Consider the following 5,755-nt stretch of genomic DNA (forward strand, 5'->3'; position numbering starts at 1 on the left):
CAGCGGTCACCAACTGGTGGTCCGTGGCAGGGGTGAAATCTAAAAATTTCCCCTACTGGTTCTGTGGGCGTGGCTTATTTGGTGGGCGAAGCTTGGTGGTCAGGTGACTTGGTGGGTGTGGCTTGGTGGTCACATGACCGGGTGGGTGTGGCCAAGTCAACGTCACTTCTTTGCCCTTTTTTGACCTACAAAAATAAAATATATCAATTATTTCATGCAATTAATACTTAAATAAAAATAAACGAAGTACACAAAACAATAAGAGGTACACAAATACTTACATAAGAGCAATAAAAGTGTTGTCTTTGATGTTGCTTCTTCCACCAATTATAATAATGACCCACAAAAAGAAGATATACCATGATATACAAATTTAACCATTTAATACATAAATAAGAATAAAAGAAGTACACAAAACAATTAAAAAACAATAAAAGAGGCCCACAAATACTTACATAAAACTAACAGTTTTTATGGACCTCTTTTATTGTTTTATTGTCATCTTTAGCTATAAGACGTTTCCACAAAGCTATTTCAGTGGCACTCTCCTCACTTATACTTTTCTTGAACTTGATGCATGGATCATTGGCTGAGCGATGGTGTTCTCTGAACCACTTTTTCACTGCAGGAATAGGGTCCCATTTTGGAAGAGGTAGGCCAGTATCATGGTCATGATGGTCATGAGCATTAAATTGGAAACGGTTAAATTGGAAACAGTTAGGCAGCTTCTGTTCTCTAAACATATTAAGTTCATTTTCGAAAAACCCCTTTCCGCTTCTGCAGAACTTACTGCAATTGTTCTGACAATATCTTTTGCTTTTTTAATATTGTCAGGAATTGCATACCTCTTCAAAACTTTTAACACATTCTTCACAAAATCTCTATAGTCATTGATGTTAATGTTGTAATTGAAAATGTCACCAAATGTGCACAGTTGTTCTTCAGCTGCTATCCATGGAACGACTATTTCCTCAAAATCCCAGTACTCTGGCACCAAAAAATTGAGAAACTGTAGTTTATTTGTGGTGTCTTGCAATTGGCTACCAGTTTTTAAATGTTCACAGTCCATCAGTTGTTTCTGCAATTTTTTTTTGATGCTTCCTAAAAGTCTTTCCTGATGAAGTCCAACAAACTGATGATTTTCTATGAAGTTTATATTTCTGAAGTAATTAGCCCATCAACTTTTCTTTCGTATGAGCCCTTTTCCTTTGTAAGCAGCTCAAATGCTTTTATTGATCTTCTCACCAGTTTTTCAGCCTTTATTATGTCCGTATTGTGTGCTTGCAGTGCAGTTGAAAGAAGTGAGATTTCTTCAAGAATATCGATCATCAGCGCCAAATCATTTAAGAAATATTTATTTTCCAGATGGGCAGTCATACCTGAGTATTTTACATTCACATGAAAATATTAATGTAGCACTGGATAAGCATGGCATACAGCTATGGTTGCCCTTAAACTACAGGCAGCCCATCTTGGCCCAAAATCTCTACCAATCCTTATGATGTTAATGTCAAATTCTTCTGATATTTCGTCAAGTTCAATTCAGTTCTTATTGGATTGCTGAAAAATGGAGCATATCTTATCAATAAATATTTTTAAATGATTTACTTGCTTTATTTCCTTTAGGGCATCATCTAAAACAAGTTGGAGGCGATGGTTCAAGCAGTGCCATTTGATGATGTTTAGAAACTCTTTTGCTATTCTGGTGCTCACTCCAGATTTTCTCCCAAGCATAAGGGCACCATCAGAGCATAATGCTATTAAATTTTTTTGTAGGTAGTCCCAGGTAAATCCAACCTTATGTAAACTTTCAAAAACTGCAGAACATATTGTCTCTGCATCTTGTTTCTTCAATTCAACAAGCTCGACAAAAATTGTTGGTGGGTCCTCTGAGTCCTCAACTTTTATGAAAACTATCAAAACTGGTTTGCAGGATACTGTTGAGACTTCATCAATGATCAGACATATTTTCAGATTCTGTCCAATGATGGGCCTAGCTATCTTCGAGACCGCCTGCTGCTACCGACGACCTCTCAGCGACCCGTGCGCTCCCACAGAGAGGGCCTCCTCAGGGTGCCATCAGCCAAACAATGTAGACTGGTGACCCCCAGGGGGAGAGCCTTCTCTGTGGGAGCACCTACCCTCTGGAATCAGCTGCCCCCAGAGATAAGGAGAATCCAAGACCTCAGTGCCTTCCGCCGTGCCCTTAAAACCCACTTTTTCCAGCAAGCCGGGCTGGCTTAGGAAGAAATTTTTTAAAATTTTTAAATGTTTAATTGGTTTGTGGTTTTTTAAATTTTGGGCCAAATTTATATAGATTTTAATTGTTTTTAATATTTGTATTTCATGTTTTTAATTCTGGCTGTGCACCGCCCTGAGTCCTCAGGGAGAAGGGCGGTATATAAATTGAAAATAAATAAATAAAATAAATAAATAAATTTGGGTTTTAATTTCATTTGCAATGCACTCAACTATTTTCACAACCGTTGGCCTTTAATGCAATCCTACTCCAAGATCTACTTCATTTTCAGCTTGTAATTCTATCAATTTCTCTATGCTTGAAATTGGTCTGCATGCTTTTGCCAGGCTGTAAACAGTTTTAAACATTTTAGAAGTAGTGCCATATTGCATTTCAGAAATCTTGTCCATTGCTTTTGTTATGGCTTCCTGCTCAGCTTGTTTTATATTGTCTCTACAAATGGTGTGCAATTTTGATATGAAATGTTCTCTCATTTTTCTTCCTTAGAGACGCCTGCTGCACTTCCTTGTTTTTCTCAGCCGCCTCAATCTTGAAAAGCTTCCACTCTTTGGACACATGAATACTGCTCTCTATTGAGAAGTCATGTTTCACACAGTACTTGCAACCTAGTTTCTTGTTTGAAATTTCCAACCCGTCATACTTCTCGTGAAAGTTTCTATACTGTTGCATGGTCCAGCAGTCTGGAAGAATGCTTTCAATACTTGACTTGCTGCATTGTCCGGTTTCAAGTGGTGGAAGTGGTGGTGCTTGGGATGGTTTTGGATCCACTTCTGATGGTTGCTGTGCAAGTTTTGGTTTCTTGGCCAAGAAACCCATCAAAGTCTGTTGCCTTTTCATCCTTTCTGTTAAAGGCGGCAGCTACTGCAAAAGGAAAAAAAAAAGGAGCTTTGTTAGCTGATGACACACAATGTAAAAGCACACAAAAAGCTCAAAAAGCTCAAAAACCAAGTTTCACACTTTACACACACACAACCCAACACAACACAGCTTACTCACACACAATGCAAAAGCAGCTGCACTTCACCCAAAATGCCCCTTACAACAAGCAGGAACCTCACAGAGCCACAAAAAGCTCAAAAACCAACTTTCACACTTTACGTACACAAAATGTCACATACAGCTTTGTGAGATTTTGTGTGTTTGTGTAGTTAGAATGAAACACTACAGAAACACACAAAATCTCAGAAAGCTGCACAGATATTTTATTTTGTTATTTTATTTTATTTATATTTTTAGATAAAAGCAGCTAAATTTAAAACTTCCTAAATTTTAAATGGCTATGTCTAAAAAAAAAAAAAAAAATCCTAAAAAAACCCCCAATTAACTATTTTTTTAAACCCCCCCCCCCAAAAAAAATCAGTTATTTCCCCAATTGAAGGCACAAGGCAGGCAGGCAGGCAGATTCAGTTGCTCACCGATGAGATTGATTGCAGGCAGGCAGATTCAGTTGCTAGCTGATGAAATTGATTGCAGTGATTGCAGCAGGCAAAGCAAGGCAGGCGTTGCAACCAGTGGCTCGGGATTCAGTCCAAAGAGTGAAGGTAAGCAAGCCGGAGGCTGGGAGGAAGGTGGGTGGTTAGCTAGGTGACTTAGCCAGGCCAGGCAGGCAAGCCCGGGGAGCAGTACAAGACTCACAAACGATCCCCAGTGGTTGCATGAACTATGCGAACCTGGGGATGGGGGGTATCTGGCATGCTAAGTCGCAACCGGCAATCTTACCTTTTTGTGTGAGCAGCCGTTGGCGAGGTGTCCGAGCGAGGCGAGGTCCGAGCGAGGTGAGGCGTCTGAGCAGGCAGGCATCAGAGAACTTCTGGGCAAAGTAGCTGGGCCGCATGGAAAGGGGAACTTATATAGGCCTGGGGTGGGGTGGGTGGACCAGAAGCACCGAGTGGCAGGAAAAGCCACTGGCAGGAAAAGTGAGTGAGCCAGAAAGAAGCAGCAAGCGGGCAAGCGGACAAGTGGGCAAGCGGGTGACCGGGCAATTGGATGGGCATAGGCAGGGGGGCCAGGGATTATTGCTACAGTTCGGCGAACCAATGGCAATCATCGTTACCAGTTTGGCCGAACCAGTCCAAACTGGTAGCATTTCACCCCTGGTCTGTGAACCACTGGTGGTCCGTGAGAAAATTTTGGTGGTCCACAGAAAAATTACTTGCATTTTTTATATTGCACTAAATCAGGGGTCCTCAAATGTAGCCCATGGGCTGGATATGTGCAATGAACACTTATGTTACTGAAGAGAGCTCCCACTTCAAGGTCTTTTTGTGTAGGTCAGATGGGGGCAGAAATTCTGACTTGGGTCTGCTTCAGCCTCCTAGTGCGGGTGAAAGCTGGGGGGAAGTAACGCTGGTGGAGAAGAGCCGGAGGGCCTTGTTCCAGTGAGACTGTAACATGGCCTAGAACTGGCTGACCATCTGAGCCTCCAGGTGCCGGTACCTGGCCTTGCACTCCCACGGGTTTTCCCTCTGCTAGGAAAGCCTATGCTTGTAGTCCTCAGTGAGGTGCTTCTGCTGAGCCTCCTTCTCAGTCAGATCCAATTTGAACTGAGCCAGCTGTTTTGCCAACTCTTTCTCATGGTGGCTTCTTAGCTCCAACAACTGCTTCCTGTTGGGGCTCTAAGGAGCCCAGGCAGGCAGGCGAGGAGTGGTGGGGAGGGGTGAGTAGAGGCTGGTGAGGCGTCCCTTGACATGAGTGACATCAAGTTGGCCACGCCCAGCCACTCCCATACCCACCTAGCCATGCCCACCCAGCTGGTCATTAGGCAGATCTTATTAGTGGTCCATGGGATTTAAAATTATGAATTTAGTGGTCCCTGAGGCCCGAAAGATTGGTGACCCCTGTTATACACAACTGGAGAAAGATATATAACCATTTAAAAGAGTCTCATAAGAATTTGAAGTTTAAAATGGCTGCATGATTGCTGTTCTTGTATCCCCAAATATCCAATGCCATCACTTCCATCTCACAGGTCAAGTAATTGATGATGAAGCAAAACTGGAAGTAGAGCAGGCACCCCAGAAGCTCAAGAGAGCATTTTTTTTTCTCAGAATGATGGAGTCAAAACTACCAGTTTGAACATTGCTAGTAAAGATTAATTCATGAATGGAGGGATGGATGGATGGATGGATGTAGTTTCCACTGTCTTAAGAGTTTTGTGGATGTCTGAAGAGCTCCAAGAGCCCTCCATTCTTTTTTACAAAGATTTTAACAAAATATCTTCAATATATAAGAGTACAGAGGATAAAGTGTGGACCACTCCTTATTTGTGAAATGCTATCATTGGAAGGTTAAACAAATGGCTACAATTTCTGCCTCATCAAATGGAGTCAAATTGATTCAATTTCACAATGAGGAGATAAAATGAAGATTTCAAACTGTCTTCTTTAAAAACTAATTATAATTTTTCTACTACTGAGTGATGCTCTCTGGTTTTGACAGGGTTTGTATACACAATCTGAGGGCCTGAAAGAGAAGGACTCTATCAGACACAGACTT

The 5,755-nt window shown here is 41.6% G+C and overlaps 1 pseudogene; it reads right to left on the reverse strand.

Annotated features, from left to right (window-relative positions):
- Positions 1-1,152: 1,152 nt before the first annotated feature.
- LOC139308784 (E3 SUMO-protein ligase KIAA1586-like) lies at positions 1,153-4,060 on the reverse strand (annotated as a pseudogene).
- Positions 4,061-5,755: the final 1,695 nt, after the last annotated feature.

Source organism: Pituophis catenifer, unplaced genomic scaffold, assembly GCF_029215685.1.
Source record: "Pituophis catenifer annectens isolate HBS135680 unplaced genomic scaffold, rPitCat1.0.hap2 SCAF_1, whole genome shotgun sequence".
Taxonomy (NCBI): Eukaryota; Metazoa; Chordata; class Lepidosauria; order Squamata; family Colubridae; genus Pituophis; species Pituophis catenifer.